At 37.6% G+C, this 20287-nt stretch overlaps 1 long non-coding RNA gene across 2 annotated transcripts in view; it reads left to right on the forward strand.

Moving 5' to 3' along the window:
• The window catches only part of LOC107076958 (uncharacterized), a 44557-nt gene that overhangs the window by 15006 nt on the left and 9264 nt on the right, over positions 1–20287 (forward strand). Inside the window, exons 3-5 of one of the 2 annotated variants that reach the window (XR_001478076.2) lie at positions 4254–4344; positions 7334–7723; positions 8899–9181. This is a non-coding gene — a long non-coding RNA (uncharacterized lncRNA). The remainder of the gene's footprint in view (positions 1–4253; positions 4345–7333; positions 7724–8898; positions 9182–20287) is intronic. The other variant, XR_001478075.2, reaches the window with a different exon arrangement.

Here is a 20287-nt window from a genome sequence, read left to right on the forward strand (position 1 = left end):
TGTTTCTTTATATCAATGTCTTAAACATGACCTGAAATTTTAAAGAAACTTATCGGAATTACGTTTTCATCCCTGTTTTTCCTAAGAATAAAAATGGAGGAAGTTTCTCTGCTTCTTGGACAAACCCAGTGTGCAGTAGTATTTAGGGAACTAGACTTTTTACTAGAAGGTTGCGTGTTCAAATCCCAGGTGGGACATTGTGGTTATACCCTTGAGCAGCTCACTTCACGTAGACTGCAGAAATACATGGCCTGTTGTGTCAAGTGTTCCACATTTAAGTCACATGGAATAAAAGCATTAGCATATACATTTATAACTCAGTTATGAATGTGTTGATGTGTGCACTGAAAAATAGAGGTGACGGTCTTGTGATAAAAGACAAATTTAACTGAAATTTAAGACAGTTTAAGCGGGCAGGTACAAATACCTAAGACCACCTACAGAAGCTACCTGCACATTTCTAATGTTTTGGGACCTTTGCCAGCAATGCACTAAATAAAAGTGTCAGATAGCTGTTGTAAATGATTGTCTCCTAGTCCTCCAAATATCTTAAAACAGATCCTTCAATCCTCATCATCATTCTCCTTCATGTTAACAAAACAGGAGCAATTAAATCACTAATAACATTAACATGAGTGGTGACTTCAATTTTTATTAAGAAGGTTATATAATTTATGGCATGTGGTACCCACGAAAGCCCATTTTAGCATTCTGTGAAGAGTTTATTATCATTAAATATACACCTCCTCAAAATGATCACGTTTCACCAAAAGTACTTAAAAACCCCCCAAAAATGACAATTTACAATAGTTCCGTGATTTTTCTGGTGGAAATAAAATGCCACTTACAGATCCAAATTGCAGTTACAGTGTTGGGGTTTCGAGGGCGACCACAGCAATTCTATGGTGGATCCTGACTGCATTGTGAGTCATTCTGATTCAGAGAGTTAGGAACATTGGATTCCTGCAGAGACCACTCGCATCTGGAGCTTCACGGAATTATCTCTTTAATGTTAAACAAAGAAACATAAGAACAATAAAACATCAGAGATAAGCAGATCGATAAAAGGAAGAGCAGAGAGCTAGAGTAATATGTGAATAAACAAGACAGGGACACGAGATAGTGTACAGCCTTTTTAAACAAAGGATGTAGAAAACAAATGTGTTTGATTTTCTTACAGCAAACTTAGTAACAAGTGTTCTTTTCGGTGCATACTATCTTAGAAAATAGTGACAGAAATAAACACAACAGGTAAGTAAGTATGCAGGTACAGGTAGATAAATAACCTAAAAAAGCAGGCATGTTCCATCTTTGACAGGTCTATAGCTGGATGTATTTCTGACCAGCCTGCAAGCTCATGTCAGTCACGTCAATTGAGTTCAGCAAAGAGAGGCTACACATCTAGTATTGATTTGCACTAAAAATGTCTTATGCTCTCGGGCTCAGAACTGAGGTCTTAATACTTGTACGGATTAGATTATAGAAAGTATCTATTTAATTTGTAAAGAAACTATAACCTTTAGTAAATGCAATCAAGAAAATGTATGGTTAGAGTCTGTAAACATTCAATATGAATATTTCTTTGTACATTCAAGCATTTCTTTCCTATTTTATGTAACCTGCAAATAAGATCAACAGAAAGTTCATTACAGTGAATAATTCTCACCTTTCCTAACTTCAAAGTAACTGTGAGCTTGTTTAGATGTACTGAGAAGATTCTGTTAATTTCAGAATATAGTTTGCGATGAGATGTGCAATAATTCATCCAATATGGGAATAGTGCAACTTTCTACACAGAGAACTTGCTAAATTTGCAATGAACAAACTTTTCAGCATCTAACTAGCAATTCTTACAGGACATGAAGTATCAGAAATTATGCCATAGTTGGAACACAGTAAGGATGTGCAGGTATCTAGAAAACTGAGTGACTTAGAAGGTGTGTAGCAGAAAATGTATATCTTAATATAATTATTTTTTATCATCACTACTGGAGTGTCTTCAGAGAAGTGCCTAGGTCTAAATCAGATAATGTGAAGATGTGAGATCCTGCAGCAGGCTCACTAACGCTGGCAGGGAACGCACAGGGATATTTCCCTATGGAGATTAGAGTCAGACAACTCCCTGTATTGACAAAAAAATACAAATAAAAATACTGGCTTGGACTGAGCGCTGTGAATCTCCTGACTGGAGGGACTTGGGACCTGTCTCTCTGCGTCTAAGGGTGAGGGTGGGTCTGTGCGCTCTGAATTAGCAGGACGAAGCCTGTGACAAGGTAGCAGTGCATGCTGAAGCACTGCAATGGCAAACGAGGTGCCATCAACGATGAGCCCAAATAAGTCCACTACAGAGAGAGGTGTTGTTGTGGTTTTTGATCTCGTTTCACCAGTTGTTTTTGTATTCCATTAGGTAATTAATTTTGCTTTGGAAGAGTATTAAATAAAGAAAGGAGAGAAGGGAGGGGGGCAGAGCAGGAGAGGAGAGAGAGACGGGAGAGGCTAAGTAAAGGAAGCTAGTTATCCCCCACTCAGTGTCCTCCATGCCTGTGAATATAAATGGGAGAGCCGGCTGTTGGCAGCCAGTACAAACAGTGCCATTGTGTCTGTCTGGTGTCTCGGAGCTGCCAGTCACTGAGCCACAGTGTCACGCACATTAGGACCCCTGATCGCAGACACCAAGACACCGCCAATCTCCCTCGTGCAGCAAGAACTAGCATGTTAGAAGGGGCAGGGAAATTGGACATGGCGCTCTTAGAAAAATATTTAAAATGCTCTTGACCCATACACACTCACAGAAGCACCAGTTTTGCCAGCAGAACAAGTCTAAAATTTTAGGTGACCTTTTCGGGGAAAAATGTCACTGTGTCATATAACAATATCGGTTCAACAATTGCTGGGAAGGATATCAATCTCATCTGGAAAATTAATAACAATTGATTAAAAATAAAGGTTGATAATGGTAGTATACATCTTATTACACGTGCAGAATGAAATTTCTTTGTTATTTACCACCCTCACAGTAGGTAGGTATGCTGCAGAGCAGTGATAATAAAGTGGCTTGTTGGTGGATTCTACAGTCCTAAGGATAAGATTTTGTTTTAAAATGTATTTTCGCAGGGCTGAGAAATACAACCCAAATCAGATTTTATGAGATTTTATTTTTGGGGTGAAGTGATTCAGGAATGTATCTACTGCTTTCACTCAAAGGGTTGTGGGATTTTTACTCAGAAAGAAGAGGAATAAAATATTGCTTTATGGGAAAACAAAGACAAAGAATGGGAAATATCCAAATACAAAGAAATAACCTAGAATTTAGATCTTGTTTCAATGTGAAGCCATTTTGTTCATATTTGTTTTTGAGTCTCGTGTTGAAAGAGTTGTTCAATATGTATAAGCAGCCCAAGTCTGGACAGCTGTACTACTCTAGCTAGCACAAACAGCAAATGGCAACCCAAAGCTACTCCAGCTCATGGCCAATAATTTTTGCTTGTACAACACACAATCCAATAAATGAAGACAATTTCAATAATTCTTTTGTTACCATTAACAAACTGTTTAGTAGATGCTGTTATCCAGGGCAACATACAGTGTTTACAAATGTTTACATTTATACATGACTAGCAGAAATCTTACATTCATTTATCCAAGCTACTGGACTGACACTGTGTTCTTCAGTGCAGACTAGCGGGTCATTTAGAAGGGTTACAGAAACACCTGAATGGTGCATTATATGCAGATATATATATCCGTCTATGTCTCCCAAAACTCCTCACAGATCTTTATCCACTCTGAGAGATGGTTTGTGTTTAACAGACTTACAGTAGTGATTGCAACCCTTATAGAATCTTGCATTGCATTTTTCCTCCTTAGAAACACAAGGCACACATAAATTTATAACCTGGTACTCTTGCATTTACTCTTATCATAAGCCAAGATCATAAGGCAAATGATGTGCAGAAAAATACATCTTAGTTTCTGACCCAGTACTATCCTAGGCTCCCTTGGTGTGCTTTCTGTGTCTGGTGTATTGTGGTGCTGAACTCAATATGACAGTATGACAAAACGTGCAATATTGACAGTACAAAAAGAAGTTGCAGAGGTCCTAAGACACAACACACAACCACCTGCTTTACAAATCATTGAACCATTAGATGGGTTTTCATGCATTATTTCCAGACTCTTAGTATCATGCAGCAATTTATGAAGAAGAATTAATGATTCCTCATTGGTAAAGGAAATCTTTTTATGTTGCCCAGGAAAAGACGGTCCAGACCTTCCGCGATTACAGTGCCTATAGAGGACGTCAGGAGACCAATCACAGCAATGACAACTTGACTTCAAGGAAAGGTATTCACCCTTTCTAATTCATTCAGCCTCACATTATTTACCTATATGTTTGTATGTTTTCCCTGTGACTTTGCTTTCAGTGTTTTCAATCCCATCATCAGTGCTCATTCTCCAGTAGGTTACGAGACATCCAAGGTCCAAAAAAACTTAGGAAGTTCTGACAAGTGTACATTTACAAAGGAAGTGAGTACAGTTCTCATCCTAAATGCTGTGCTGGTGAGCGATTTGCTGAGGTGCATGTACAATTACTAGAGTGAATTATTGGAAATTCTACATTATTTAAAATAAGGAAATTTTGATAGAAATTTCTGAAATCATTGACGTAAGGTACATGAAGGAGTGTGCAGACAATCAATGAGCTGTTCTTTATGTTAGCTGTCAAGACAGTGCAACCCTACCTGGGCTATCAGCACACATTATAGATCCCTCTTGCTGCCCAGTGTGTATTGACACTCTTAAAAGATCTGGGGCTTAAAGGAACATGAAGGAAACACTTTCTTTTCAGGCACGTAATGCACAACAGACTCCATGAGACCATGAAGTCTTTGTTATTCATTGCCACTGCTCCTTTTAACTTAACGTTGAGGAATCAGAGCCTTATTTCCAGAATTCTGTTTAACTTACAACTTGTTATACACACTTGGTAAGCAGAGCTTGGAGTTTTCCCAGTAGTCAAAGTAAAACTGAACAAAAGAAGGTCTAATGATACCATGAAAGGCCACAGCCCTCAACAGCTCCTCTCTAGACTTTTGGCTGTACATAATTCAAGAGCGCAGATACTTTTGGCATGTCAATGTATAAACCCACACACACTGTATATGGAATGAGATGTTTTTACCTTGTTTTTTTTTTAAATCAAAGAGATATGGAAATGAATGATTTGACAGATAGACTTAATTTGAGATGCCCTGTGCTTGTCTCTGTACTGATGTTTCTGAACCAGTGTGCTACAGCACCCTGCCTCCTTTGGAAACTGGTTCAATATTAAGATGTATGAAAAGTCTCCCGGATGCTCAGCTTTGACTGTCAGTGGCAACATGACCCAGATCTGGGCTGACTCCCTGTTGCAGGCTGCTATTCCCTGCTTTGTACTTGAATAGGAAAAAAGAAAGCAAAGATGAAAATGCTGAAACTTCAGCATCTGCCTCAGCAACTTTTCTGTTCAGAACTTTGCTCTGTTTACAAAACCTCATCCACTCCGTCTCACTGATTCATCTGATTTTGAGTTTTGTTTTTCTGTCTTCAGAAACACATTTCCACCCTCAGGCTGGGGGACTAGTTTCCTAGTAGTCTTTGATATTAGCCCAAATCATGCACAGCTCACTTGCACTAAGTGTGTAAGAATGCAATCACATTCTATTTGCCGCAGTTTAAACTAGGTTTTAGCTTTATAGAAATGTGCACATCCTTTTACATTAAGTATATTTTAATGCCAGTCAATGGTGGGTAGTAGATGGTTGTGACATTTAAAATTGTTTTTGATATTTTATTATTCTAAATTATGTTCCCATTGAGGGTGGAACCAAGCCACAGTAATTAATATCACAACAGGTCTCTGAGTGATAAAGGGGAAACTGTCTAAACTCAGGAGTACCAATATTGGTCTGCTGTCATCTCCTATCCCACAATTCCTAGCATTAGGAGCAAAGGAATTGTGTGATGCTTGCAAACATATTTGAATTGCTTTACTTTGTAGTTTAAAGGATTTTGGACAACTGTATATGCTAAATCATTTTAACTTTTTGTAGCACAAATGTGGAAGAAACTTTAAGTCTGCCTTTCTCTAACTTTCATATAATTATTGTCTATCTAACAAAAAGATTGGATCTGGGATGCTTTTATAAGATCTTGTTGATATAATGTAGTTTCCTCAACACTAACCAAGAAACGTGACTTAAAGAAAATACATTAACAAATGGCAACTAGTACATTGTTCAGTTTTGCTATCTTTGATTGAAAGAAATTCAAAAATATCTTTATACTTTTAAAGTTTATTATTTTCACAGCTATCTCAGATGAGCCTCTTGCGTCTGATGATGTACTTCAATGTATTAGTATGTCTATGAGGTGCATCGAACAGAATGCTTTGAGGAACACTGGATATTAAATACCTCATGGGCTTTGTTATACATTTCCCTTCTTATGAGAGGGAAACAACAAAGTGTAGATGGAACTTTTACATTTGTAAAATAGATATTCTCAATGAAAGAAAAGACAGATGTAGGTCATATACAGTAATTACAAAGGATGTAATACCACAGGAACATGAGAATGGTTATAAATAAGATGAAGCCATTTGGTCCACCTGGCGTGTGTGGTTACTAGTCGCTCAGGTATGAAAATACAAGACAAAAACATAAAGATTCTATCTGTTGAGGAGGAATGCTGATACCCTTTTCCAATAAAAAAGGTTAAAGCATTTTCTTACTTAAGTCGACCACACTCTTTCAGCACAATCTAAATCCGAAACGTTAAAAAACATAAAGCTTACCATATTACTTTTTGCAGTTGATGTTCAGGTCCTTGAGAATTATTGCCAATGTTAGAATTCCAAGACCTATGTATGGAGCTGTTGCTTGTTAGCGGCTCGAGGCTATATTTTAATGTGAAGAGGTGCTAAAATAGCACCTTCACATGTTTAATTTCTCACAAAAGCTGTAAAGTAACATCCCTGCTGATGCACAGCCACAGAAACAGACAAGCCGTGTGCACACACACAACGCACCACTGCCAGCACAACACCGCCAAAGTCACTTCTAGTGCCACACGACCCTTTCAGATTTGATTTAAGCATTTTTTTTTCTGAATAAACCACATCACTCGTTGCTTGTAGACTAGCGACTACATATAGTATACCTAGGAATTACAGTTATTTTTCGCCATTTTTTTTTCTAAGGACACCAATTATATTGTAGTTGCCATGGCATCAGCTTGGCAGTAATAAAAGGTCTGTTTTTAGTGCTTTAATTTCTTCTTGTTTCCCCCACAGCGACTGCCAGTTATTCTCACCATGTCTCGATGGAGGAAGAAAATAAAAGGGCGCAGTTTAAAAAAAAAAGACAACAAAATACAAAGTCAACCCCGACCCCCCCACCCCCCTCCATCTACCCTCTCCCATCCCTGCTCTCCTAACCCCCTTGTCCCCCTGGCTCTGCCCCTCCTGGGAGCCCTCAGTGCCATCTGTGCCCCCCGAGAAACTGCGAGCCCCTTCCAACCGGTGCCAACAGGGACAAAGAAGCTGCCAGCCGCTGCCGTCCCCCGCCCTGCCAGATGCCATTTTGTGTGCCGGAGAACCATGTGAGTGTGTGTGGGTGTGCTGCGGAAGCCATCTTGAAAGGAAATCTTGCTGCTGCTCCTAAAATGGCTGTGTTGGCACGAGGTAGGTGCATCATTGCCTTATATTCCATGGAGGTTTTCTCCATCTCTCCCCGAGCCCTGACTCTCCTCCACTCTTTCCTTCTTTCCGAAACTCTTGCCTATTTTATCTCGCTAATTACCGGAGAAGGGGGTGGGGTGGGGGGTGAGGAGAAATGTGAAATAAATGAACTGGCACAGGCAGGAGGACAGCCTGCCATCTCCCTTGTCATCTTTTTCTTCACGCTTTCTCTCCGTCCTTCTCCCTTCTTTTTGAGAGATCTCTGCCAGCGACCTCTTTTGAAAAAAAAATTGAATTAAGCAACTTATAATTCGCGATGTCCCCCCCCCCCCACCCCGCCGCCTCAGTTAATTTTTGATGATCGTTTTCATTTTCTGTGCTTGAAATGACAATTCGCAATGAATGTTTTCCATAACCAGTCCCCCCTACCCCCACCCATTTTTGCCACTCATTACCTCTCACAAACACACACACACTGTGCATTATGCAAATCCAGGATAACACAAATCAGGTCATTACAGATTACCCTGTACTCCTCTCACATACCTATATATGGTCAAATGACAACGTATGTTTTATTTTTGATGCAAGATTTGGTGACGGTATATATATTTATATTTGTGATATTCTACTGGTTCATTTCTTATTCCATTCATACCCACATATATTTTGCCAAGACCCCATAGAATCAGTCTTTCTTTCTTATTCAGCTTTATTCTCCACTGGTTCTGTCTTTACAGCTCTGTGCATTTGCTTATAACTGCTGTAGATTTAAAGCTGCATTAACTATTAAACCTATTGTTATTTAAGAATGAGATTAAATCAATCCTAGTCTATCCACTTAATAAATTCTTCTGATTTTGGTCCCAGTATTCATGTTTGTTTTGACAATGTAAAAGCAAACTTACACATTTTTAATTTGTCATTTGTCTGAAATACAATCATTAGAACCTTCCTGCTTTGTTTGCTGTGAAAATCTTGAGTCTGAACTAAAATGAAATATAGTAAGAAACAGTTAACTAGTCGTTATAAAGAATGGACAACCATCTCTTAGGTGTACAAACACTAAAGAAATCCTCTCCATACGTTATATACACCAGATTTAAGAGTTGAAAAATACTATATTTCTACATTGAAATTAATTTGTTCCTATCAACATTTTCTTTTTGGCTTTAAAGGTTTCACTAAGAGTTTGTGCACCTGGAGAACAGAATCTTGTTGGAGGCTCTGTACAGATTCACTGCTTGCTCTCAAAGTGGCTCTTTGCTTCAGTGCAAAATTAACGTTATACACAGGCCGACCTCTGCACTAGCACCTCAGAAGAGAGGTGCGTCAGACAGTTCTGAATACTGTTCCCAGAACAGAGCATTCTCCTGCAAACAAAAATGCCTGTGTGAAAACAAGCTTCAAGAGATTCCATGAGCTGAAAACCTCTCAGCTATACAGACTGTCTTTGACAAGGTAATTTTACTGAAACCACTGCTCTTCAAAATCCCATTTGAAACATCCACACCCTACTACATCTTTAATATTGATTATGTCTTTGTTCTTAACAGATATTAAAAGGTATTAATTCTTCTTTTAAAATGAAACCTATTAGGAGAGAACCACTCACACTGAATTGTCTGTAAGTACAGGTGAATTTCTGAGTAGAACCTAACAGGATGGAAGGAGAGAGAAATATTCTTTATGTGTTTGTATTCCATTCAGGTAAAAGAATGCTTATAGTTACGAGAGCAAAAAAAAAGTCTTAACTATCCATCTGCTGTAATTACCCTTACTTATATATATATTGTTTTTAATGATTGTGTGCTATGTTCCTCATGGCTTGGATAAATCAGTGTACACAAACACCATGGCTTCTCTTTTAAGAAATGACTCTGTATTTTCAGGCATCAGTCACTTTATATACATTTTTTGGGATAAAGTGAAAAAGTTTTGATTAGGCAAAAGATTACTCACTTGACTAGTTTGTCAAAATAAAAACACCATATTATGAAACAAATATACAGAACAACTCTGTATATTTACAGAAAAAAAATACAATTTTATATATAAAAAAGATCTGCATCAACCTCTCTATTTTGTATAATATTTAGAAAAAGAAACATACATTTTCCTTTCTACAACTGGACGCCTAGCACAAATACCCCTTTTGCCTCCTGTTTAAGATGTATCAGCTTCTGCATTTGTTGGGTAAAGCATGCCAAAAATATTTCACCCCAACACTGACTGTGTAAACACTGTCCAAGCTTTCATACAATAACTGTTACTGTTTGTGATGGATTTTCAAAGAAACGAAAAAATGGACAGTTATCTGGAGATAAAGCCTACATTACGATGAGCAAGTTTAAGACCCCAGACCTTACAAAAATGGTGAAGTGCAGTTTCAGTTACTGTAATTGACGCAGTGAATGCAATGAGTTTTATTAATGAGTACAGTCCCTTGGTCCATTGGCATACATTGGTGCCATTGTTCTATTAGAAGACAAAAGCTTTGGAAAGATTATTTTACTATGCTTAGGCAGTAGGATAGAGAAATGAAAACAGAAGGTAGAAACAGTATGTGTGAACAATAAAAATAGTAAATAACAAAAGACTATATACAGTACAGATCATCCAGACGAGAACATATGATGTTAAGCTAATCATGGACATTGTTCTGCACATCTTTATTATATTTAAATCATACATATTAGAACGAAACCACGACTCTGATGGTAATATTAAATGTGGGAAAATGCACAGTGTATTCGTGATACATAGTCAATGAACGAATTAACCTCGCCTCAAAAATTAATCAGAGCACTTGATAATCGATTTGACATTCATTCTTGGTTAAATATCAGGGGAAAAAAAGATCGTATACTTACAGCTAGAGCTCGGAACCATTTCATCCTATTTAGATTTCGAAGCCCAAAAGTAAGCGAAAAAGGTAAAAAAAAAACAACGATCGATGCTTGATATTGTGTTAAATTCAATTACAAGACAAAATTGTTGTTTGATGAAGAAATACCTTCTTAACACGAGAACATAGAATACGATTTATTATTTTAAATGATGATTCTTTAAAAAAATAAAGACTATACACAAAACCCTTTACTGTATGATTTCATTGAGATAACACGTGAAAATACATGAGAGACAATAAAGCAACTGCTGCTATTAATGAATAAGCCCAGACAAGCTTTTCTTATTAACATAATTGCATTGAAACGAGGAGAGAGGGCAGAGCCGACAGTTAAAGACACAGTAGCGCCTTCTTCTTTCGTGCAAGTCACCTCCAGTCATTGTCTCTGTCTGTAGGCTTGTTGGCACACCGAAACTCCTACTGTACGAAGCCATACAATACGTGATGTATATCAATAGATTGCACTTTTGTTTGTTTTGACTGAAAACAATGTGCGTCTTCCAGTTTGAAGGCTAGTGCAGTCCCACCCTATTTTTTTCTTTTTTTTCTGTGTGTGTGCACAAAAAGTTGAAACATACGTGTAAGTTAACTATAAAAATAATTTAAAACACTAAAGAAAACTGCAGCAGGCTCCTTATGGTTTGCTAATATTAGTATCGATCCTCCAAATACCCTAAGAGATCAAATGCTAATTGCAATAAGACCACATATTTATTAAGTGTGCATTGCTCTTACATGCATGTGGTGTTAATGGTAATGAAGATTACTACATAGATGAACATACACAACATTGTCTGATTTAAAATAGCTATCTTACCTTTTGAACAATACATTGTTTCCACGTGAGTCTATCTGTAAATATGATTGGAACCCGTTCTAAACTGTAGACATTAATTAAGACATAAGAAAATGCTTAAAAAATACAAAAATCAAATGTTTTTAGATTGTTCTGTTGTTACTCAATATACTATAGTTCAATACCTATTTTACAAACCACTACACATTCAAAGAACATCCCTTTATAAAATTTCGAGGGGAGTTGTCACATTTTTCCATAATAAATACGTACTAAACAAATACATCAACGGAGCACACAATGAAAATGTCAGATATAACTTCCGAATAAACATGATAATGAGAGATTAATTAGCAGAGGTGCCTTCTGAAGGCCTTAATTAGCCTGTTGCCTGCTCTTTCCACACCTGCTTTTCTTTACATAATAGAGCGGCCTCTCGTTTATGCTTATCGAGAGCGCTGGCATTTTCATTTAAAAGCGAAAGAAATAAGAACCGCAGGAAAAAATGATGGGGTTAAAAAAAAGACGGTGTGATCTTATGGGCAAAAACAGTTCGGAGACATTTCAAATTATTTATTGTTATTGACCAATAGTTAGATCTGAATCATCCCAAGGCCCTACTGTACCTTTAATGTTCTGCAGTTTCCCTAATTAGAACTGCTGTCTGTGTCGAAGGGGGAGGGGCGACCTTCTTAGATTTGCATCTATCACTTTATTTGCAAGCACGAACTGTGTGCTCCACAGGGAGAATCTCACAGCTGCAGTAAACCCGCTGAAGAACACTTCGCTAGGGTGCCAAGGCTGGATTTCAATGTTGCAGTTGGACTTCCGTTGTTACAAACAAATATACGAACCGTGCAAAATGAGACATTAAAATCACCATTGCACCTATACAACATTTTCAAATGATTTTTTTCTTCTTCCGTGAAATGTAATTAAACGAAAACAGCGGATCCCATTGCCATCTGCACTGTGGCACGCAGGGAGTCAGTTAACGTTTATTTCTAAGAAATACTTTGCTCGCAGGGCACGTACATTAGTATGTATCTGCAAGTATCAAACACAGTGTACTGCAATATTTACTTCGAGAAAAGATTGTTTTTTTTTATTATGTCCCTGGATAGCATCATAAAAGAATATTTATATTTTACTTGCTAATTACCCCTTGTTGCTTTTATAAAGTGTGTAGGCTTAGCAACACTTAATCGTGTATACATAAAGTCCATGCTAACATGGTTATATTAGGAGACACTTTGAAATAATTTTACTAATACATTAGCGGGTGAACACCACCAAGTCTAACGTTTTGTTTTCTGTAGCAAATAGCAAACTACAAGATGTTGCCTTTTAAAGTTTGTCAGCATTCATTTAAATTTGTTGTTGAACATTATATATATTTTAAATAGATAAAAGAATAATTTTTACAGGCAAAAAGAGTGTACAGTTTGTGACACAAAAATAATAACTAGGGTTATTCAATTTATTGAATTTTCATTTACAAATATTAACACAGGTCACATTTGTGTGTAGATATGACCACAAAAGTTTCAGAGATTATAAGTTTACTTTTGTTTTTCTCTTACAAACGCCAACAGGATTAGACTAGAATGTATGGCATTCGAAAACGAACAGCAGTTTTCCATCCTTACTGAATATAAAAAAATAATTAAAAATGAAATACTGGCACTCCATAGACAACTGGTCATAGGTGCGGTTGATATTCAATTCTAAAAATGAGCTTAATGTCAGTGTCACGCCAGTTAGGATCTCTTCAGGTGAAGGGCTTTGTAAGACATCATTATTTGAGATATTCGGAGGAAGGAATGATGTACAAACAGAAGGAGGAAGGATGAAAAGAAGGTGACGAATAACAGCTACAAATCCCAGGAGTAGTAAGGACAACATGTCAGGATTCCAGTGGTACCCAGTAAGGGCTTGTGCCTGCTCTGTCCACCACAGCGGTTGGATTTCAAAGGCTAACAATCTGAGTCTTCCATTTGGAAATGAAGTGTGCAGTTTTTAATTGATCTGATTAGAAATCTTTACTGAAAACAATCCAGGGCCTAAAAGAAATCCTGAATTCTGGAAGGGTTAGGCCCTGTGCCCACCAATGACCACTTAAAAATGGACAGCTCACAAGGAACCATTACTTTACCTGCTCTTCATAAAAAGAGCTTAAAGGAGATTTCTAATTTCAGTCTCCAATGAAATAAGTTTCTTGTAAGATAAGCTGAGAAACAACTTTTAAACCATTTCGGTCTGTGGTTTTAGTCTACTCTTATTTTTTTCAGAGTCTCAGTGGTGTATCTTTATTATTACCCTGGTAAATCAATCAGTACAAGGAACCTTTCTTACCCGTCACCCATGCAGGACACTTCTAAGGAACTTATAGTTATATTTGTCTGGTAGAACGTTCTTAGGAGCAGCATAGTGTACAGACCCTTGGGGGCACAGGAGGGCATTGACCAGAGTTTGCTGTTACATAACACTCTGGACAGAAACCAGGGATTTCTACAGAGCACTCCTCCAACTATACATGGCATAGTAGGGGAAAATGTGTAGTAGGAAGGAGCTCAGGTTAGTTTTAAGAGACATAGAGGAAAAGAAAATTCAATAGAACAGGAATTATTCCCAAGTATGCAAACGATCCTTTCAGGTAGTTAATTTTTTAAAATAACTTGTTGCAGTTTTTAGAAGCTCAATTATCCTCTAAATTAGTAACAAGATTATTGCACAGAATACATTGTACATTATATATACATCTAGTTACATATATTAAATATCATAATATAATTACATATACAGTATAGAATGGTACATATACAAAGGAATTATTGTATTACAGAAAAAAATATGTAAGAAAAAATATGGTGGGAATTGCATTCAGGCATTAAGAATGCCTGAATGCAGCAAGATATTAGTAATGTTGTGTTAAACTATTTTTTCCTTTTAACATATGAGTATCAAAAAGGCAAATACTAATACTACCTCCCTCATCTCATTGCCTTTCTGTGAGAGCTGCTCAGATATTTTAGTGTAATTTCCTACAGTATTGTGCATTGACCTCTTAATTTTTCAAGCAAGATACTTGAAAGATTTTATGAATGCCAGTAACACATTTTTTAAATTAGCTGAATATAAATCAGAATAAAAGAACAGAATGATTTCACAAATGTTTGAGGTGACAAAGATGTTGGCCAATTATATTACCTAATTAATTGTATTTCAGTTTTTTTAAAGTTTTGATCACACTCAGATATAGTCAAACGTATTCACAATTTGATTGTTTTTTGTAAATTTTTGCAGAATTAGCTGTTCCATTTATACATTCCTTGATCCACCTGTATAGACAACAGAATAATCGGTTTTAGCTGGGTAGCTTGTGCTGTGCCCTCAGGAGTACTGTGAGAAGGTTAAGTGATAATTCTTGTTTCTGAAACATACGAAACATGTTTTGAAAAGACAGCATACATATTACCTGCTATGTTTCATATAAAAATGTTCTGTCTGTTTTAGAATCTTTTGACTTGATGACTGTATATTGTGGAGGTGAGTGTGGAGCTGCATCGATGTTAATTTGATGCTTAAAATTAAAAAGCAACAATGGTACATTTTGACTGTGCAGCCTCCTTAACACACCTGAAGGAGTGTGAAAGAGGCACCACAGCTAAAACATTTTCCTTTTTTTAATTTTCATTGTAGAATTTACCTCTACTTGCTCCATATCAAGCCTTACACACTTAGACTCGGTGTGTCAGTGGGACTGGGATGTGGTCCCATTAGACCTCTCATTTACGAGAGCACATCCTCGGCAAGGTAAAGAAAAACTGACCCATGATACCACATAGTCACTGCTCCCGTGCAAATACAGTGCTGCCGTTCTCCTGCGTTTCCTGCTGTCGCACACGCACACAGCCTCACTCCAGCTCGTGGACACACACGCACCCTCCAGCCTTGAGTAAATGTTGCTTTTTGCCCCTGGCATTCGACAGCAGCACGGAACAAAGAGCGAAAAGAAAACCGAAATGCGAGCTGCCACTTTAAGAGCAAAGTGTGCAGCTGTAGCCTCCTGTGTTAGTAAACAGTTGATAGTGTTCACATTATTATTCTGCTCCTCTTTCTCCCGTCCACAATGGCGGCATTGTGAGGGGAGCACTTGACGAGGGTCTGCAACCCCTTTCCCACCATTGTCTGGGTCGGTGCTGCTGGAGAGAGAGGTGGGGGGGCTGGGTGGGAAAGACGTCCCAGACCAGACATGACCAGATGCCTAAATTAGCGTCAAAGCCCTGGAAGTGTCCCAGGCACAAGAAGATTCTTTGTTTTTCTCTGTGTGCCTGTATGTGCAGGCGAGTGCTTGTGTGCTTATGTCCATGATAAATAGTTTGTCCATTTCTCCTTGCATGTCTGATGAGATACAATTAATGTGCAGTGTACCTAACAGCACTGAATGCTGTATGTATGTGTGTGTGCATATATATATATACTCACATACAGTTTATTAAATATATGCACACTATAGATTAATTTGTTCCTCTGTAATTTACCACAGTCACTGCTCTGGTCATTGGTTCCAGTATAAATGGTAAAGTTTGCTCTCTTTAACCTTGTTTCGTCAATTGAGAATGAATAGTTCCTATCGATAAATGATTTTTCATAACGTTTGCTTCATGGGATGTCCTTTTAAGTTTCTATTAATGAAGAAAAGCATTTTTAAAGAGCTTTAAATTAAAAAAAGCATGCATAATACTAAATAATACCGAGCCAAAAGTAGACTACTGTACTTAAGAACATCTGACCACTTTACATGATTGTAGCTTTGCGTACATAGGGTGTGAATTACACTGGGCTTGTAAAGATCTTTTATTTTAGTTTAAAAAGATAAATAAAGATACAACAAAACATCTTTCAGTTGTCCCAGAGTAATGCCACACACTCCCTTCCTCAGCTCATTTTTCTTGCATTATCTTGGAATAGCATGAACCTAGTATTACACTGAAATCATCCATAGATACAGATAGAAAACACCAGGCCTTTGATGTATGGGGGCAAGATCCTATAGAAAGAGGTGATTTAAAAGCCATGGAGTGCTTCACCCTCTAATGGACAAGATATTCATTTGCCACATTTATACTGGGCCATCAAACCCGCAACATTGATTATAGCTGAAGTCGCCTGAAACATCAGCCTGCCATTTCAGTCACCTTCATGTTGACAGTCATCTGTCATTTTGCAAACACAGGAACAGACTTCTCAGTTTGTTGCTTCATAACACCAAGGCTTAAGGTGTAAATTAATAAGGGTGCATGCAAGCATGCTTACAGAGGCTGAGGATGTAGCTTCTTAACTGGAACAGGACTCAGTCTTGTTAATAACTACTGCATTTATAGGGACACCAACTGTTGCATAAAGCTTCCTATTTAGATATTAATAATATGCAGATATCCAAAGACATTTAATAATGAAGAACACACTAATGCTGACTGAAATTTGAGTCTGTAAAGTGGATGTCTGGGAACACAGCTCTAGAATGATGCTTGTTGGCTGGTACTGTGAAGGTTATTTTCTTCTTCCCATTTTTTAGCTCCCATGTCAGAATGACAGCATGGGGTTAAAGTGTAGGAGGATGATCATTTGTACTAACGCCTCCATGTACGAGATCTTGAAACTCAGACGATGCTTTTGGGTGTTTTGGCTTATTTGATCATGAAAGAATACATTGAGAATTTAAAGAGAACTACAACTGCATGTTACTGTTTGGAGAGGAATAGATCCCGTTTATGCGGTAGTGTCAAAGAGAAGGAAGTCTCTTTGTACAGGATGTATTTTTTTTCTCCAATGGCTCTTTAGACTGAGATGAAAGATGATACAGTATATTCTCAAGTTTAGCTGCAATGCTAATGTTTACTGCATGATGCTGATGCTATAAATCTTTGCATTGTTTTATATACAGTAGATTCTTACTCAGCTGGCTTTAAAAAGAGTATACCAAGTGCATAGTATGTGATAAATTAGAGTAATTCCAAACGAAAACTAAATGCACAACACTTCTCACATTACATACAGTTACTGTTTGAGATGTTTGATATATAAACATTTGGTAATTGGGTTCACATACAAAGTTAAAAAAAAATACATTCCCTGGGTTATAAAATTTGCATCTGCACTTAGCTCAAAGGAGATTTAAAAGATTGCCTACAGTATATAGCACCATGCTTTCCTTAAGGAAGTTTTAACTTCTTTGTACAAAGTGTAAACACGATCTCTGGAAATGTACATTACACCTAGCAGAACAGAACAAATGTTGAGCAGGCAGCTTGTTCTCTTCTCTCAGACATTCCAGTTAGTGATGCTAGTATGCTCAAATTAAAACAGTGAATAAACAAAATTCTTATACTGAAGATATGAAACAATCCTGGCAGGGGAGAAGACAGTATTTCCCATCCCTCTTCTGCCTGGACACAGCAGCTGGGCTAGCAATTAATTAAGCCACTGTTACAATATATTATCTCTGTAAAAAAAAAGGAGGCAGCTAAAGGAAGAAACTAGAGGGGAAGAGCGAGTTTACACCAAAGGCAGATGACAGTGTTTTACCACAAAACAAAAGAGAAAGTAGAGAACAGGAATGTTTCCATGAAAAAAAGGACACTGAAAGGAAGAGAGAGAGAGAGGCAGGTGACATTTAACGAGACCAGACGCCATGTTTAGAGAAGAAAAAAAGCCCTCATTCCCACCGCTGCATTTGGAATAAGAGGCAAAACGATCGTTAATGTATTCATGTGCCTACAGTACACAGTAGGCATGCTAATTTATTCATAGGCTGTGTGTGTGTGAGTGCGTGCGCATGTTTGTGTGTTGGGGAATCGAAAGGGGGGTTTACTGTCTGAGATTGTCTGTGTTGCCAGTATGGTAATAGGAGTGTGATGAACTGGAGCCGGTGATATAGGCAGGCTTATCAAGGCTGCTGGCACATGTACTCACTTAAATTCATACCTTGCCTCAAAAATTATTTTAGTTTCCCAAATGAAATTAGATGTGCATTTTTAAAATCCTAAGCTGTGATTTCTGTTTTCCAGACCCACCTAATACCCCCCCTTCCATTTCAACACACATACAAACACGAATACAATGATTCTGCCCTCACCTCCCTTCTATCTTTTGTATCACTGACAAAGTATTTTATGAGCAGGGAGACTCTGGATGTAGACTCCATCTGGATACAGAAATCACTGTGAGACACAAAGACACATCTGGGCAGGCAGACATACAGACAGACTCTTACACTGTGGTTATGTAAGCAGAGATGGGCAAAGGTGCCTGCAGCAGGAATAAAAGGCTGTGATTCTGAGAATACTGAAACAAAGCCAGCTATTGGTTCCTGCTTCACATTATGATTGCATATGCATGCAAGCCTAGAAATGGGTAGCTCTCCCTGTCAGCAGTATAAGACATACAATTCACAGCCAAAGCTAGGAATTGCTAATATTGCATACTATATGTAATCCACATGTCTCTCAAGCACTGCATGGTTAGGGGAGTATGAATAAAATAGAACATTTATAATTATATTATTTAAGTGTTGAAATTGGTTTTGAATAGATTGATATAATCTATAAAACAGAATATCTGTTCAATCTGAGTCATTACTCCTTTAATTTGAAACTAACGGCTTTCTTATTTAATTACTGTATATCCACAGAGTGATAGAGAACAATGTTTTGTAATCCATGAGTATCTATACCTGATCCATGATACATGACTATAACCTGAGTCAGTAGTTTTCTTCTGTCAGTGTCAATCAAGTTCACAGCTTAACCTAGGAGGAGGCAGAGGAGAGTGCCAGTATTCGTCACAGTGAATATATGACATTGGTGGGGATCATACTCCTTTCTAATTTTAGCATGTGAAACACCTAGACACTCAGGCAATAATAGTCACAGACAATGTCACATTTTGTCACTCTTCATCACATGTCTTCACATTCTGATGGACAAGAAAAAAACGTTCAAAATGTCTCTCAGATGAGAAACTGAAATAACTTTGTCGGAATTTTCGCTGATTTGGAAATGTTTGAGCATTTACATATACATATGTACATATACGTACTGTACATAATGGAGAGAGTCTGGTTACACACGTTAGACGGATTTTGAAAGGGAGTCATAAACTGGGAGACAGCATCTCAAATCCTTGTTATGAAATGAAGGTATTGTGTCACTGTTGTGCAGATCAACAAGTTCATCTTATATTTTTAAAATATTAAGGCAATTATTGTTGAAACACGGTACCTGTTAATTATACTACTCTAGAACACATGGTATAAGAGCCCTGGATTTCGCTCAGAAAAAACACCATAACAGCATCTCTACTACTTCGAGAAGGATTTAAAGCGATTGTTTACAGGATGCGGAACACCCAGGATAATTTATTATTTGGATATGTATGTGATATTACATCTTAATTACGTCTCAGATGAAATCTATATAAAAGAGAAAGATCGAGGAGATACATATTAAACACATTTTCATTTTTTTCCCGTGGTTTTGCAAGTAAACGTTGCATGTAATGATGCTGGACTTCGGCCAGGGGGATTGAAATTATGAATTCGTTTTGATGTCGTTTAGATGCGCACACACAGAAGTGAAAGTTACGTTTGTCAAACAAAGGAGTCGCTTTAATCAAAACCATGCAAAAGCTCCCAGGACGTATTTGCTCGAATGAATCACATGGTAGCCAAGCACCAGAAAAGTAACAAAGATAGGAGGAAAAAAAGGGGGGAAAAAGCTTTGCTCGGGTTTGTTTAAAGAAGATGGTATTTCTGCAGTTACGATCCCCTTCCCCCATGTGGATACCTCAGCTGCAG

The sequence above is a fragment of the Lepisosteus oculatus genome, chromosome 5 (assembly GCF_040954835.1).
Source record: "Lepisosteus oculatus isolate fLepOcu1 chromosome 5, fLepOcu1.hap2, whole genome shotgun sequence".
Lineage (NCBI taxonomy): Eukaryota > Metazoa > Chordata > Actinopteri > Semionotiformes > Lepisosteidae > Lepisosteus > Lepisosteus oculatus.